The following is an 18,980-nucleotide window of genomic DNA, read 5'->3' as shown; positions in this document are numbered from 1 at the left end:
GTGCCCTCCTCAATACCCATCACCCACCCTCCCCTCCCTCCCACCCCCCATCAACCCTCAGTTTGTTCTCAGTTTTTAACAGTCTCTTATGCTTTGGCTCTCTCCCACTCTAATCTCTTTTTTTTTTTTTCCTTCCCCTCCCCCATGGGTTCCTGTTAAGTTTCTCAGGATCCACATAAGAGTGAAACCATATGGTATCTGTCTTTCTCTGTATGGCTTATTTCACTTAGCATCACACTCTCCAGTTCCATCCACGTTGCTACAAAAGGCCCTATTTCATTTTTTCTCATTGCCACGTAGTATTCCATTGTGTATATAAACCACAATTTCTTTATCCATTCATCAGTTGATGGACATTTAGGCTCTTTCCATAATTTGGCTATTGTTGAGAGTGCTGCTATAAACATTGGGGTACAAGTGCCCCTATGCATCAGTACTCCTGTATCCCTTGGATAAATTCCTAGCAGTGCTATTGCTGGGTCATAGGGTAGGTCTATTTTTAATTTTCTGAGGAACCTCCACACTGCTTTCCAGAGCGGCTGCACCAATTTGCATTCCCACCAACAGTGCAAGAGGGGGAACAAGAGAATCTTAAGCAACCTCCACACCCAGCATGTGGCCTGATATGGGGCTTGATCTCATGACCATGAGATCATAACCTGAGCCAAAATCAAGAGTCAGATGCTTAACCAACTGAGCCACCCAGGCGTCCCCTGAGTGGTCTTTTTAACAGATGCTTTCCATTGCCAGCATATGTCACCAACTACCCAAACTTAACTTTACCAAAAAAAGTGTTCTCTTATGACAATTTACTCAATAGAAAGAGCATCTTTTTGTTGAGCAGTATTATAAACATTTTGGAAACCTGAGAAAAATATCCCTTTCAAATGGAAGTTAACTACCCTCACATAAATGTCATAATTATTCTTAGGAGCTAAAAGGTATGTCAGATTAAGGTTACTGAGAAAATAAAGCTCTTAGTTATTAAAACATTAACCTGTGACTATATATTTTGTATGAGGTTACTGGAGGCAGTGGGTTAGAGAATACAAGTAAGACTAAAGCCTCTAAAATAAATCTGCTAAAAATTAAAGAATCACAGGTCATAGAAAAGAAACTCTTCTTTTAGGTAAACCTAGAACACTGGAGACTTTTTTGACTCTCTGAGATTCCATTGCAAGTTCATGCAAGGCAATGTGAAGGAAAACAGGGCATTGAATGACAACTAAAGTAGAAAGCTGGATGGTAAATGAAGTGAGAAGGTGGGCAGATCCATGATCAAAAACCAAACTGAAACACAAAAAACACTAAAGAGATAATACAAAGACCAAAGTTTCTAAGATAAATCTGCTAAAAATTAACCAAGAATCATAGGCCATAGAGAATAATCTTTTAGATGATGCAATATACGGACCTGCACGGTAATACGAAAGAAACAGGGCATCAAGAGGCAAACAACCAAAGTAGAAAACCGGATGGTGAGTGGAATGGGTGGTTGAGTTGATGGGTCTGCGGGAATAAAAAACTAAATAATCCAAAGTCATAAAGAAGCAAAGGAACCCTTATTTTGGGTAAATAAGGGGACAAAGATGCAAAAGACTGATGCAAATAAACATGTACAACAAGAAGTTTTCCAGCTTAGTTCTCCAGAAGTTGTTTGCCTTTTCTTGAACAGGCACCAATCACAGCACTGCTGATTTATTCTAGGCCTAGAAAGTGACAAAAGAGATCACTTGGTTAAATTACAAATATATAAAAAGGAAAATTTACAACACTTTGAAAGTGAATCTCTCTTACCACCCACTCCCACATGCTTAGTAATATTTATCTTCAGTTTTTTCATTTTATTATTTTTCTGGAGACCAGAACACAAATTTAGATCCAGGAAAACACTTAATGGACTGAATCATGGAACAGTTCTTTGGCTCCCATTCTTTCCAGGCAGTTATCAAGCAGTCTTCCCTTTACATTAAATCATAATAATTAATACATGTCAATGTTTCAAGTTTCCTCGAACAGATAAAAATACATGATATGGCTGTGGAGGTGAAAGACATCATTTTATGTAGTGCATCTCATTCATGATGCACTTTACTGATTATAGAAAGTCCAGGAATTTGGTCCTGCAATAACTTTTCTTTTGTAAAATATACAGGAAAGGATGAGTCTGCAAAGCTATGGAAAGGGAGGCATGTTGATTCCTGGTGAGGTCTGCATCATCAGGCAGGACCTTTGAGCCACTGGGGTTTCTCTGCTTGCCTTTCCCTATACTTCTAAAGGATAATCAGCTTCCTGTTTTCGCTGTGGTGGCTGGCTCAGTGCAACTGAAGACCAGATTGAGAGAAGTGTGATCAATGCAAATTTTTCATGCTGCAGACCCATATTTAATATGGAAGATCAGGGTGAGATTTAGACAACACAAAAAAAAACATAAAATACCTAGGAATAAATCTAACCAAAGAGGTAAAAAATCTATACACTGAAAACTATAGAAAGCTTATGAAAGAAATTGAAGAAGACACAAAGAAATGGAAAAAGATCCCATGCTCCTGGACAGGAAGAACAAATATTGTTAAAATGTCGATACTACCCAAAGCAATCTACATATTCAGTGCAATCCCTATCAAACTAACACCAGCATTCTTCACAGAGCTAGAAAAAATAATCCTAAAATTTGTATGGAACTAGAAAAGACCCCGAATAGCCAAAGCGATCTTAAAAAAGAAAACCAAAGCAGGAGGCATCACAATCCCAGACTTCAAGCTATACTACAAAGCTGTAATCATCAAGACAGTATGGTACTGGCACAAGAACAGACACTCAAATCAATGGAACAGAATAGAGAACCCAGAACTGGACCCACAAATGTATGGCCAACTAATTTTTGACAAAGCAGGAAAGGATATCCAATGGAATAAAGACAGTCTCTTCAGCAAGTGGTGCTGGGGAAACTGGACAGCGACGTGCAGAAGAATGAACCGGGACCACTTTCTTACACCATACACAAAAACAAACTCAAAATGGATGAAAGACCTCAATGTAAGACAGGAAGCCATCAAAATCCTTGAGGAGAAAGCGGGCAAAAACCTCTTTGATCTTGGCCACAGCAACTTCTTCCTCAACACGTCTCTGGAGGCAAGGGAAACAAAAGCAAAAATTAACTACTCGGACTTCATCAAAATAAAAACCTTCTGCACAGGGAAGGAAACAATCAGCAAAACTAAAAGGCAACTGACAGAATGGGAGAAGATATTTGCAAATGACATATCAGATAAAGGGTTAGTATCCAAAATCTGTAAAGAACTGATCAAACTCAACACCCAGAAAACAATCCAGTGAAGAAATGGGCAAAAGATATGAATAGCACTTCTCCAAAGAAGACATCCAGATGGCCAACTGACACATGAAAAAATGCTCCACATCACTCATCATCAGGGAAATACAAATCAAAACTATAATGAGATACCACCTCACATGTGTCAGAATGGCTAACATTAACAACTCAGGCAACAACAGATGTTGGCAAGGTTGCAGAGAAAGAGGATCTCTTTTGCATTGTTGGTGGGAATGCAAGCTGGTGCAGCCACTCTGGAAAATAGTATGGAGGTTCCTCAAAAAACTAAAAATAGAACTACCCTACGACCCAGCAATTGTACTACTAGGCATTTATCCACAGGATACAGGTGTGCTGTTTTGAAGGGGCACATGCGCCCCCATGTTTATAGTAGCACTATCAACAATAGCCAAAATATGGAAGGAGCCCAAATGTCCATCGATGGATGAATGGATAAAGAAGATGTGGTATATATACAATGGAGTATTACTTGGCAATCAAAAAGAATGAAATCTTGCCATTTGCAACTACGTGGATGGAACTGGAGGGTATTATGCTAAGTGAAATTAGTCAGCCAGAGAAAGACAAAAGTCATATGACTTCACTTATATGAGGACTTTAAGAGACAAAACAGATGAACATAAGGGAAGGGAAACAAAACTAATATAAAAACAGGGAGGGGACAAAACAGAAGAGACTCATAAATATGGAGAATAAACTAAGGGTTACAGGAGGGGTTGTGGGAAGGGGGATGGGCTAAACGGGTAAAGGGCACTAAGGAATCTACTCCTGAAATCATTGTTGCACTATATGCTAACCAATTTGGATGTAAGTTAAAAAAATAAAAAATAAAACGAGTTAATAAATGAGACATAAATAAATAAATAAATAAACATTAAAAAATCAGTAAAAAAAAAAAAAAGAAAAAGAAAACTTCTTATTCAGTCACTGACATCAACCTTGGGGCATTTCTCCGTTTTCAGTGAGGAACAAAGTGAGTTCTGAGCTAGGCCCAGGTGCCATGTGAAACTCAGTCACATGTGTCTTCGTCAAATGATGAGGATCATTAGCACGGAAAATAAGGCACACTTAAAATGCCATAGGGTTAAGTAAAAATACCACAAATATCATAAAAGAGACACAAGCCTAATGATACGGAGATGGAAAACAAGATAGCCATTTAGAATGTAATATAAATCATATAAATGCTCATAGAGAAATACTCACAAACATATCAGTCATCTTGAATTTGTAATACATGAAAGAAAATGACGTTTTATTGAATATTTGAACCTAGAAGGCTGCAGAAGTGGGAGTATTTTATTAAATACGTAACCTTTTCACGCACAGGCTCTTCTTTTCATTTTTGTTGTTTAAATGTTTGTTTAAACTTTAAAACACTGGCATACTTTGAACATCCTGCCCCACAGAGATCTGAAACTGTATTACTATATCTTCTAAGAAATATAAACAAAAATTCACAAACTAATATATCTTTGTTTCTCTATTTTCTTTTTCAGGAAGATCCACTACATTATGTGAAATGATGGGAAAAGCTGGCATGTGGCTGATACAAAATATTGGGATTTTGAATTTCCTCACCCCCTCCTTCCCATCCCACCCCCATTAACTAATTTTGCATTCATTGGAGGACTCTACTGAAAACTTGCCAAAATATTGCCTAATGTAAAACTTTAATCCCTTAGAAAGAGTCTTCCATCCGACATTCAGACATCTTACCGAAAAGACATGGGGCAATGTGTAAAATTTCTTCACACCAGTCCCTCACATGACAGTGTTTCATAGTTCACCTATCACCGAAGATTCTGGGCTACATAACCGTTGTGAAAAGTGTGAAAGAAGTGTAAGATCATGTGGATATAGCTACTATAAAACAGTCTTTCACTGTCCAACATGTAAGAAAGGATAATTTTTTCCACAAATGTGTGTGTTGCATCCGCTAGATGCTAGATTCCACCCTCTGCACTGAAGGAGAGTGAATGACATAAATGCAGTCACTGCTTTTGGGAAACTTATAGAATAAGCAGCTATGAAAACTATAGATGTTGGGGCACCTGGGTGGCTCAATCAGTTAAACACCTGACTCTTGATTTCAGCTCAGGTCATGATCTTACTGCTCATGAAATCAAGATAAGATAGAGTCTAGTGTTTTGATACATTGTATTATGATAGCCAGAAAATATACAAAGACCCCAATCCTGACAGTAATACCTTTTCCATAAAATATGGTTGTACAAGAAAAAAAAAAAGAGAGAAAAATGGGAAGGAAAAAAAAAAAGGTTTTGCATACCTACCTTATTGGATCGGTGTGAGAATAAAAAGCTCTATGACAGTCATTTTTCATTATTTGCAGATGACATATTTTCAAACTTGTCTACTCAGTAAAGTTTATTGGTAACCCCCAAACCAGTACTTGTAGCGCTTTCATGGTCACTCACAGATATGCACAGAGCAGCAACAAACATAGATTCACCCAATAGGCATGTTCCCCGTTGAGGCTGAATAAGGCCATACTCTGCCGTGTTGTTTCATTTCAGACTATAAACAAGTGTTCCTTTTCTAGTATATTTTATGACACATCTTTTGCATTTCTGTGCTCTTTCTTGGTGATTTCATTGTTGATAATGGCCCCTGAGAACAGTGCTGAAGTGTTTTCTAATGTTCCTAAGAGGAGGCAAGAAGATTGTGATGTGCCTCAGAGAGAAAATATGTTTGTTGACTAAACTTCATTCAGTTCCATTAGTTATAGCACTTTTGACTATGAATTTGATGGTAATAAATCAATAATATATATTAAATAAAGTGTTTTTAAACAGAAATACACCTGAAACAAAGTTATATGTGTATCAACTGAGGAAAATGTGAGGAGAGACTAGTAGGAACCTAACTGTATATTTCCCCCGGGAGCAATGATTTGATATTTGCTAACACATTCTGTTATAGAACATAACTACTGTGAATAGTTTCTGAGAAGCCTTTCTCAGAAATTATTTGTTCTGGTGCACTAAAATTCATTCTTTAGTGCATAAACTGAATAACTTTATTTCAATCATTTAAATTGCTTAGTATCACTGGCTAGGCTTGAGACAAATATAGTAAGATACCAGGAAGGAAATATCCAGTTTAATGTTAACCTACACAATAAGCCACAAAGTTAGAAATACAAATAAAAGTTTTCAATAACTTTATGTAATGCACTCCAATTAGTTTATATATAGACTGATTAAATGTCTTATCCATTACATCACACTGTCAAGGAGTAAAATCCACCTGAAAAGCAAAATTTGTCACACTCATTATTATAACTATGGCTCTGGCTCCCTTTAAATATCTGGGCCAGGATCAGAAATAGCATCACATTTATATACAAGATTTAATCATTTTATATAAAAATAATGTTAATGCACATCATTGCAATTTTGTTAGAACTCTGAGTAAAAAGTTCTGAGTAAAAGGGAAGAAAAAAAGTATACGAGGTTTTGAAAAGTTATTTCCTTAATGTGAGATGAGATTAATATACCATGCCAGATATTAGCAGAGCATAAGGCAGAAAGAAAAAAGATATAAAACCTTAAGAAAAGGAAAATATTTCCATAAATCTTTGTCTCCATCAATTAATATAATACCACCAGAAAAAAAGATTAATGGGTAAATCTTAGCTGAAGCTTAAACTTGGGGAGCCTATTGATAGTGGGAATTTGAAACACAAGGAAAGGTTGTGGTTAATAAATTGAGGGTTCTTTCTTATGTGCATTTCAATGTTTTAACAAGAGTGCTGTCCTTCTCTTACCAAAGTAATTATATGTAATCTCATAATTAGGTTATATTATCATATGTAGCCTTCACAATCAGGAAAATCTATATATCAAAAGAGACTTCATGAAATGTTGTCGAGAAGAAATATGGATCGATTCAATAACACCTATATTGGACACAATGACACACAAATGTAAGAAGCCTAGTTATGGATTTGTCTTTTGCTGTATTCAAGGATTTCTGTTAGCAGTTCAGATCCTTTTGAATATATAAGCCAACTGCCAACTCCCCAAAAGAATACAAAAATAAATAAATTAATTAAAAGTTGATCAATCAAAGCTAGGTTTATTTGACATAACAAGAAAGGAGAACAGCACCTTGACAGGGTTTTACTATGATTTGAGAAGAAGAAAGTCAAGGGAAGATCATTCTAAGGTGCTGGGGCCTGGGTTGGTGATCACAAGGAAGATTTTGTAAAGCATGGCAATGATTGGAACTGGGAAAAGTTTATGACATAACTTTGGATTGTTGGACACAGTCAGGTGAGATCTTGAAACTTGTTTTTGTGAATAACCTATGTGTTTTAATAAGTAAACTACATTAGTGGTTACAATTTTTGTTTAATCGACCCTTAAATACACCCTTGGGACATAATGTCCTTGATCTGCTTTCGAGATATGACTATAATTCTCAAACATCTCCTCCCCAGTGGCCTACCAGCACATACTCCCCAGCCACTGGAGTTATAAAAGCAGGTCTTACAGGAGGTGGAGTTGTGGAGATCTACTTGCAGCTACCTAAGATGTATTTCTGCCCTTAAGTCCCCTTAATAAACCATTTATTGTCAAGCAGGACTTGTCAGTCTTTATATTTTGAAGAAATATAAGAAGAAAAAGAAGATGACAAACAGATGGCCCACAGACACATGAAAAGATGCCCAACATCACTAATCATCAGGGAAATGCCAATCAAAACCACAATGAGATATCACCTTACATCAGTCAGAATGGCTAGAATCAAAAAGACAAAAAATAACAGCTATTGGCAAAGATGTGGAGAAAAAGGAACCACCACCCTGTTGGTGGTGCAGCCACAATAGAAAACAGTATAGAGGTTCCTCAAAAAATTAAAAATAGAAATACCATACGATCCAGTAATTCCACTACTGGGTATTTACCCAGAGAAAACAAAAACACTAATTCAAAAATATATATGCACCCTATGTTTCCTGCAGCATTATTTGCGATAGCCAGCATATGGAAGCAACCCAAATGTCCATCAATAGATGAATGAATAAAGAAGATATAGTATATATAGACAATGCAATGTTACTCCACCGTAAAAAAAAAAAAGAAAAAAGAATGAGATCTTGCCATCTGTGATAATATGGACAGACCTAGAGGGTATTATGCTAAGTGAAGTAAGTCAGAGAGAGAAAGATTAATACCATATGATTTCACTTATATGTGGAATCTAAAAAACAAAGCAAATGAATAAACAAACCAAAAGCAGAAAGACTCAAAAATATAGAGAACCGATGGTTGCTAGAAAAAAGAGGGGGAAGGGGAAAGCAAAATGGGTGAAAGGGAGTAGGAGATACAGGCTTCCAGTTATGGAATGAATGTCAGGAGGATAAAAGGTACACCATAGGGAATATAGTCAAAGTTACTTCAATGGCGCTGTATGGTGGCAAATAGAATCTACATTCGTGGTGAGCATAGCATAACAGATAACTTGTTGAATCACTATGTTGTAACCTAAAACTAATATAACATTGTGTGTCAACTATGCTTCAATAAAAAAAGGAATAAAAGATTATCTTTAAAAAGTCCATGCCACAAAAAAAATTTTGTGAGGTGAAGGATGTGTTAACTAATTTTATGGAGTAATCATTTCATGATATATTTGTACACCTTAAACCTGCACAATGTTATATCAATGATATCTCAATAAAGTCAGAAAACAAAATTTTAAAATAAAGCATTATGCTAATTAAAGTACCAGCACAAAAGACAACATAATGTATAATTTCATTTATATGAAATGCTCAGAATAGGCGATATATAAGACAGAAAGTAGATAAAATGTTGGCTAGGGCTGAGAGATGAAGAAAATAGAGAGTTTCATTAGAGGGTAAAGGTTTCCATCTGGGGTGAAGAAAGTGCTCTAAAATTGATCAGTTTTGTTCACGATGGTTGCACAATTCTGTGAATATACTATGAAATACTAAATTGTACACTTTAAATTTGGCAATTGTATAGTATGTGAATTACATGTCAACAAAATTTATATGAACAGAACAAAAAAATCCCTTGAACCATCATATCCAAGCAATATAATTCACCTGTATAATAACTTTAATTCTTGTTAAGAAGACTGCAGACACAGTTACCTCTTGCCTCTTCAAAATATATTACATAAGATAGGTGATTTGCACATGCAAGGTCATTGGCTCTTAGCTAGATAATAGAACTTATAATCATTAAACAGACACTAAGCACATGTGTACATAGATGAAGTCATCTGCCTTTGACTTTTTCCGCTTGCCATCCAAATGCTTTGACTGTTCATACAATGTGTTTACTTTGAATGTAAGCGTTACATTTTAACTTCTTGATTGACTTCTCCTTGGGTATTAGCACAAGCGATGGTAGAAGGAAACAGGAATTTGAAAAGAAGCATTACATTCCACCAGGATGTCTATGAAATGGATTTCAGTTCTGCTGCTACAGCTGAGCTGTTACTTTAGCTCTGGGAGTTGTGGACAGGTGCTGGTGTGGCCCACAGAATACAGCTACTGGATCAACATGAAGACAATCCTGGATGAACTTGTCCAGAGAGGTCATGAAGTGACTGTTCTGACATCTTGAGCTTCCATTCTTGTTGATCCAAGCAAATCATCTACTATTAAATATGAGATTTATCCTACACATTTACTGAAAGATGATTTTAGGATTCTCTTCAGAAAATTAATCACCAAATGGACATACGATTTATCGAAAGATACATTCTGGGCATATTTTTCACAACTGCAAGAAAACTCGTGGGAATATTCTGACTGTATTGAAAAGCTCTGTAAAGACGCAGTTTTGAACAGGAAACTCATGACAAAATTACAAGAATCAAAGTTTGATGTCATACTTGCAGATACCGTTGGACCCTGTGGTGACCTGCTGGCTGAGCTACACAAAATACCTTTAATGTACAGTCTCCCCTTCTCTCCGGGCTTTACATTTGAAAAGTATAGTGGAGGACTTTCTCTCCCTCCATCCTACGTACCTGTTATCATGTCAGAATTAAGTGATCAAATGGCATTTATGGAGAGAGTAAAAAATATGATATATGTGCTTTATTTTGACTTTTGGTTCCAAACATTTAATCAGAAGAGGTGGGATCAGTTTTACAGTGAAGTACTAAGTCATGTTTTTCACTGGTGGCATGAAGTCTTAATTATCCTAGTGCCTTGGAAGGTACATTTGTATAAAGTCAGAGGAATTTGTCTTTTATAAGTGAAACGATGAAATGAAAATATGAAATGATCTCTCAATCCTCAATCTCACAAATATTACGGAAAGACTTATACAACAGGGTCAGTTTGAACCTGTGGTCCAGTATTAGTACTTACACTCCAGGAAGTCAATACCCATAAATAAAGCACTGAGGATTTCTTGAAGCAATTACATATCCATTATTTGTGTGTTTGTTTTTAATACTTAAACTTTTTTTTTTTTACTTTTTTACTTTTTTTTTACTTTTTTTTACTTTTTTTAAGTTTTTACTTAAACTTTTTTTTTAAGTGTTTAATCCTTCCTTTGTTTATTAAATACAGGGTGAAAATATTACTTATGATATACTTTATTTTTTAGAATAATTTGAAGTCACAGCATATTGAATCGAGATTTCCCATATAACTCCTGTCCCCACACATTCGTAAGTTCCCCCATTATCAACATCTCCCACCAGAATGGTACATTCATTACAACTGATGAACCTATATTGACACATTATCATCCAAAGTCCATAGTTTACAATAGAATTCACTTTTGGTGTTGTACATTCTATAGGTTTTAACAAATTTGTAATGACATGTACCTGCCACTATTATATCAGAGTAGTGCCTTAAAAGTCCTCTCTGCTGCACCTATTTCCTACATATCCATTTTACTATACTTTTTCCATCTTTAAGAAAAGGCATTAGAAATTTCACTATCTTGATGTAAGCAGACGTGTAGACTAAGGAGTTCCATATTTCTAGGACAACAGTCTGTATAGAGTATTGAGGACATTATTTTCATTTGTTTCTCCTCAGTTTCCTCATTTAAAACTTAAAGTGTTTTGTCACATTACCTGAAAGATTCCTTCACAATTGGAAGATATGGTGGCTCTATCCCAGACTCAGGAAACTATAATATGAAGTTTCCAATGATTACACGTTCTTTCACAAGGCCTTACAAATCATGTTTTAAAGGCTTAAAAATCTTGTTGAAGGGTGCACACAACTATGTCACTCCATAAAGACAAAATGAGCCAAAGTTAACAGTGCACGTGTTTCCATACTTGATGAAAATATTCCAGCTGTTATTTGCAAATATTATTTAAAACACAAAAATTATTAAGCTACTCATATGAACCAACCGCAATGGTAAGCACAAGGAATCAAGCCATACCCTCAAAGCCTCACAGTTTTCTTGGAAAATCTAGGATCAAGGGAATAACTTGCTAAATTATAGAAATTAGACAGGATTCTAGGGAAAGGTGTTTCCATTGGTTAACTGATTGGGGAGCTCAAATAGTTGCTTACATTTGCATCTGTTACTTTTGCAGCATTTCAGAGTAAACATGTGTTTTTAATTTGATAGTGGCTTAGGTTTAATAATCGTTTATGATTGTGAATGTACTACTGTGATGTTAGAAATGAGCCTCTTACACTTTGTCTTTTATATATACATGTGAACAACATATATATGTAAATATATATTTGCATCATTATATATGTTTGCATCATCATACATGCTTTGTATCATATATGTATTGTGTGTGTGCATAATTAAACCACAGACACTTTTAAACATTTTTGGCTAAATTATTCCAAACTCCTTTCAGAAAATTCCCTCATATATTCACATTATACTACTTTCATCTCCTCTACCTGTTGCTTGATTTGGGTTTATTTATTTATTTATTTATGTGCTTACTTATTTACTCTTTTTTCCTATTAAGTTTTTATTTTGATTCCAGCATAGTTAACAGACAGTGTTATGTTCATTTCAGGTGACAATACAGTGAATCAACAATTCCATCCATCACTCAGTGCTCATCACAACAAATGCGCTCCTTAATTCCCATCACCTATTTTACCCATTCCCCTCATTCACCTCCCCTCTGATAACCATCAGTTTGTTCTCTACAGTTAAGAGTCTGTTTCTTGATTTCTCTCTCTCTCTCTCTCTTTTTGTCCTTTGCTTGTTTGTTTTATTTCTTAAATCCATACATAAGTGAAATCATTTGGTATTGGTCTTAGCCAATTTCACTTAGCTTAATTTCACTTAGCATAATACTCTCTAGCTCTATCCATGTCATTGCAAATGGTAAGATTTCATTTTTCTGTATCCGTTCAATCTACAGACCCTTGGGCTGTTTCCATATTTGGCTATTATAGATAATGCTGATATAAACATATGGGTACATGTATCCATTTGAATTAGTATTTTTGTATTTTGGGGTATGTGGTAGTGCAATTGCTGGATCATAGGGTAGTTCTATTTTTAACTTTTTGAGAAATCTCCACACTTGTTTGGGTTTTTTATTTTAGCCATTCTGAAAGGTGTTAAGTGGTATCTCATTGCAGTTCTGACTTGTATTTCCCTGATGATAACTGATGTGGAGCATCTTTTCATGTGTCTATTGGCCATCTGTATCTCTTCTTTGGAGAAATGTATGTTTATGTCTTCTGTCCATTTTTTAATTGGATTATTTGGTTTTGGGATGTTGAGTTGCACAAGTTATTTATATATTTTGGATAACTTACGCTTTCTTGTATATATCATTTGCAAATATCTTCTCCCATTCAGTTAAATTGCCTTTTAGTTTTGTTACTTATTTCCTTCATTGCACAGAAGGTTTATTTTATTTTGATGTAATCCCAATAGTTTATTTTTGCTTTGGTTTCCCTTGCCTCAGGAGAAAAATCTAGAAAACCATATCTAGAAAAATATTGCTACTGCTCATGTCAGAGACATTACTGTCTTTGCTCTCCTCTAGGATTTTTACATTCTCAGGTCTCACATTTAGGTCTTTAAGCTATTCTGAATGTATTTTTGTATATGGTGTAAGAAAGTGGTCTAGTTTTATACTTTGCATGTGGCTATCCAGTTTTACCAACATCATTTGTTGAAGAGATTTTTTTTCTCTTTTTTTTGTCAAAGATTAATTGACCATATAATTTTTTTCTCTTTTTTTTTTCTCTTTTTTTTGGTCAAAGATTAATTGACCATATAATTGTGGGTTCACTCTGGGTTTTCTATGCTGTTCCATTGATCTATGTGTCTGTCTTTGTGTCAATACAATACTGTTTTGATTACTACAGCCTTGTAGTATAACTTGAATTCAGGAATTGTGATACCTCCAGTTTTTTTCTTTTTCAAGATTGCTTTGGCTATTTGGGTCTTTTGTAGTTCCATACAAATTATAGGATTGTTTGTTCCAGCTCTGTGAAAAATGTTGTTGGTGTTTTGATAGGGATTACATTAAATCTGTAAATTACTTTGGGTAGTGTAGACAGTTTAGTATTTGTTCTTCCAATCCATGAGCTACCCTGAGTAGCTCAGTTAGTTAAGCATCCAGCTCCTGATTTCGGCTCAGGTCGTGATCTCATGGTTTATAAGTTCAAGCCCCACATCTGGCTTTGTGGTGACATTGTGGAACCTGTTTGGGATTCTCTCTCTCTGCCCATCCCCCACTTGTGCTCGCTTTCTCTCTCAAAATAAATAAACTTAAAATAAATGAATACAACCACTAACACCTGCATCCTATTATAAAATTGAACTATGTGAAAGTCTTTGATTTCATGACCAAATTCTCTTTTCTTCCTGACCTTTAAACATATTCACGTGACTGGGGCTTCTGAATGGCTCAGTCAGTTAAGTGTCTAACTTTGGCTCAGAGCATGATCTCATGGTTCACAAATTTGAGCCCCGCATCGGAGTCTGTGCTGACAGCTCAGTGCCTGGATCCTGCTTCAGATTCTGTGTCTCTCTCTCTCTCTGCCCCTACCCTACTTGCACTCTCTCTCTCAAAAATGAATAAACATACATATTTAAAAAAAATATTCACCTGGCTGCTTTCACTCTCATATTCAGCCTTTGATAGGTAACAGATATAAGGTCTTACTACCTGGTTAACCTCTTAAGGCTCAACACAGAGGCAGCAGACAGAAATGCCCATCTTCCAGTCTTTCCCTGAAAGAGGTCTATTTCATACCTTAAAAGCTGCTTCCCAAGGATTAGGCTTCCAATTCAGCACAAATCTATCAACAGATTGCAATCCTCCCCGGAGTCCAGGGAGGTCTGTGGGTACCATTTTCATGTTCACATTTTCGCCCATTGCAGATCACCACTGCTTCACTGGAATGAGGTTGTACACACGTCTGACATGCCAGGTTTTGCGGCAGCTGCACAGGAAACACCAAACTTGATCCTTGGTTCTGGGATATTCTTCAAATACATCATACATTAGGTCACAAAAATGTCTAAATAAACTTAAGAAAATTGAAATCATATCAAGCAACTTTCCTGACTTGGTCAGAAGTGTCAGAAGTATTGTATTGTGGAATAATAAGAAATATATAGATTGGTCTTGATTCCCAGGTCCTGACAGAGAGCTTCTAAACTCCCTATAAATTTGTTAGTGGTAAGTACACTAGAGCATCTTCTATTCTAACAATTGGTCTTTGATCCTTGTCCCTGACACAAGGCTTCTAAAACTCTTATATATTCCTAAGTGATAAGAACACTAAGAGCATCTTTTATTCTAATGAGGTAACTCTAGGCCGACTCCTGGGTGGGAGCTGGTCACCAGAAAGACCACAGCATAATTTGATCTTGCAACTTTCAACCTCACTCCCCACTGCTTTAGACAGAGCAAAGGAGCTAGAACTGGAGTTAATATTGATCATGCCTACATGAGGAAGCCTCCATAAAAACTCCCAAAAGTACAAGGTTCAGAGAGCTTTCAGATGGGAGAACACATCCATGGATGGGGGGGGGGTGGTACACCCAAATCCACTGATATAGAACCTACTACAATCCAAAACCTCTAAGACTTTGTCTTACGTGTCTTCTCATTTGGCTGTTCACATCCTTTAATACTCTGATAGACATAATTAAGTGTTTCCCTGACTTCTGTGAGCTGTTCTAGCAAATAGTCAAATCCAAAGAGGGAGGAGGCCATGGAAACTTACAATTTGTAGCCAAGTTGAACAGAAGTTGAGGGTAACCAGAGTATGGACTACTTGTAATTGGCATCTGAAGTGACATCTCATGGGACAAGAGCCCTTAACCTGTGAGATCTGTTGCCTCCAGGTAGCTGGTGTCAGAATCAAATTCGAGGACACCCAGGTGGTATCACAGAGAATTTCTTGATATGGTAAAAAACAAAACAAAACACATATTTGGTGGCCAGTGTGTCAAGAATGTTTTTAGCATGGTAGTAGTATAAGAGTAAGGAGAAACACAGGAAGAAGACTGGAATGTTTTCCTTACATTAAGAAACCAGAAATCAATTCAAAAAAGAAAACTGGTAAATTCACAAATATGTAGAGATTAAACAACATACTACTAAACAACCAGTGGGTCAAAGAAGAAATTAAAGGGAAATCAAAAAATATCTTACGATAAATGAAAATACAGGTATAAAGTAAGAAAATTTATAACATGCAGCAGAAGCAGTTCTAGAGAGAAGTTCATATGGATAAACACCTATACTAACTTTATTTTTTTTAATGTTTATTTATTTTTGAGACAGAGAGAGACAGAGCATGGAAGGTGGTGGGGGGGGGGTGGTCAGAGAGAGGGAGACACAGAATCTGAAGCAGGCTCCAGGCTACGAGCTGTCAGTGCAGAACCCGACGCGGGGCTCTAACTCACAAACTGTGAGATCATGACCTGAGCTGAAGTCGGACACTTAACCGACTGAGCCACCCAGGCGCCCCAACATCTACACTAACTTTAAAAGAAAGATCCCAAATTAAAAAAAAAAAATTTTACACCCCTATGAACTAGAAAAGGAACAAACCGCACTCATTATTAGATGGAGGGAAATAACAAAGATCTGAACAGAAATAAATGAAATAGAGACTAAAAGGCAATAGAAAAGATCAATGAAACTAAGTGCCATTTTTTAAAAAGATGAACAAAATAGAAAACCTATAGCTAGACTCACAAAGAAAAAAGAGAAAAGACTCAAATGAATAAAATTAGAAATTAAAGAAAAGACGTAACAACTGTAACACACAAATATGACAGATCATAAGAGGCTACTGTGAAAAAATACATGCCAACAATTTGAACTACCTACAAGCAATGGGAAAATTCCTAGAAACACACAACCCACGGAGACTGAATCATGAAGGAACAGAAAATCTGAACTGACCACTTATCAGTAAGCAAATTGAAACAGTAATCATATCACTCAAAAAATAAAAGAGCAGAAGCAGGTAGCTTCACTAGCAAATTCTACCAAACATTTGAAGAAAAATTATTGCCAATCCTTCTCAAACTCTTCCAAAAAAATAGGAGAGAACAGTTCCAAATTTATTTTATGAGGCCCACATTAACCTGAAGCCAAAATCAGACAAGAACACTATAAGAAAAGAAAATTAGAGGCCGATATCCCAGATAACATGGATGCTAAAATCCTCAACAAAATAATAGCAAGCTGAATTTAACCACAGATTAAAGGAATGGATTAAAAAAATTGCATACCATCATCAAGCGGAATTTATTCCAAGGATGGCTCAACATCTGCTAGTCAATCCATGTAACATACCGCATCAAAAAGTACAGATGAAAGTCATATGATCATCTCAATAAATGCAGGAAAAAAACCTACCTACGAAAGTCAACATCCATTTATGACATAAACTCTCAACAAAGTGGGTATAGAAGGAAAACACCTCAACATAATAAAGGCCACTTATGGCCATCTCACAGCTGGTACTCAAAGGTGAAAAGCTGAAAGGTTTCCCTCTAAGATAAGGAGCAAGACAAGGATACCCACTCTTGCCACCTTTATTTAACATAGTACTGGCAGTCCTTCTCATAGCATTGGCAAGAAAAAATAAAATCACCCACGTTGGAAAAGAAGGATTAAGACTGTCTCTATTTGCAGGTGACATAATATTATATGTAGAAAACCATAAAGACTACACATACACACATAGACACACACACTACTAGAAGTAATGAAGGATTTCAGTAAACTTGTAGTATACAAAATTCAAACACAAATCTCAGTTGCATTTCTATACCCTAACATCAACTATCAGAAAGGAAAATTAAGCTGTCTTCCTCAGTGCTACCTGAAAAAGTGGCAGCCATCTCCTACTGGGCATCATGGCCACCCTCAGACCTCTGGTGAAACCAAAGATCATTAAAAAGAGGACCAAGAAATTCATCCAGCACCAGTCAGAAATTCAATATGTCAAAACTAAGTGCAACTGGAAGAAACCCAGAGACATTAGCAATACGGTGCACAGAAGATTCAATGACCAGATCTCGATGTCCAACATTGGCTATGGGAACAAGAAAGTAAAGTACATGCTGCCCAGTGGCTTCCAGAAGTTCCTAGTCCACAACATCAAGGAGCTTAAAGCGCTACTGTTCTTCAGCAAATCTTACAGTGCAGAGATTGCTCACAATGTCTCCTCTAAGAACTGTAAAGTCATTATGGACAGAGCAGCCCAGCTGGCCATCAGAGTCACCAATTCCAGTGCACGCTGCACAATGAAGAAAATGAATAGACAGCTTATGTGCATGTCATATTTGTGTTAATAAAACCATAAAACTATTAAAAAAAGAGAAATTAAGAAAGCAACCCCATATATAATTGTACCAAAGAGAACAAATACTTAAATACATTTAACTAGGGAGGAGAGATATCTGTACACTGAAAATTAAAGAGACTGATGAAAGAAACTGAAGAAATCTCAAATAAATAGAAAGATATTTCATGCTCATGTATGGGAAGAAGTAACATTGTTAAAATGTCCACACTACCCAAAGCAATCTATAGATTCAATGCAATCCCTATCAAAATTCCAATAGTATTTAGTATTTAGTATTTTTATTTTTTTTTTTAATGTTTATTGATTTTTGAGAGAGAGAGAGAGAGAGAGAGACAGAGCATAAGCGGGGAAGGGGCAGAGAGAGGGAGACACAGAAACTGAAGCAGGCTTCAGGCTCTGAGCTGTCAACACAGAGACTGACGCAGGGCTTGAACTCACGAACTGCGAGATCGTGATCTGAGCCAAAGTCGGATGCTCAACCGACTGAGCCACCCAGGCACCCCTTAGTATTTTTCATGGAAATAGAGCAACCCTAAAATTTGTATGAAACCACAAAAGGCCCCAAATAGTGAAAGCAATCTTGAAAAACAAGTACAAAGCTAGAGGTGTCACACTTCCTGATTTAAAATTTTTTTTTTCAACGTTTATTTATTTTTGCGACAGAGAGAGACAGAGCATGAACGGGGGAGGGGCAGAGAGAGAGGGAGACACAGAATCGGAAACAGGCTCCAGGCTCTGAGCCATCAGCCCAGAGCCTGACGCGGGGCTCGAATTCACGGACTGCGAGATCGTGACCTGGCTGAAGTC

General features: G+C 36.5%; 1 pseudogene; it reads left to right on the top strand.

The window, feature by feature from the left end:
• Window positions 1-9,807: 9,807 nt before the first annotated feature.
• Window positions 9,808-18,980, top strand: part of LOC115513058 — a 31,487-nt pseudogene continuing 22,314 nt past the window's right edge.

The sequence above is a fragment of the Lynx canadensis genome, chromosome B1 (genome assembly GCF_007474595.2).
Source record: "Lynx canadensis isolate LIC74 chromosome B1, mLynCan4.pri.v2, whole genome shotgun sequence".
Classification (NCBI taxonomy): domain Eukaryota; kingdom Metazoa; phylum Chordata; class Mammalia; order Carnivora; family Felidae; genus Lynx; species Lynx canadensis.
The sequence above is the reverse complement of the archived record's forward strand: the minus strand, read 5'-3'. Positions and strand labels throughout refer to the sequence as shown.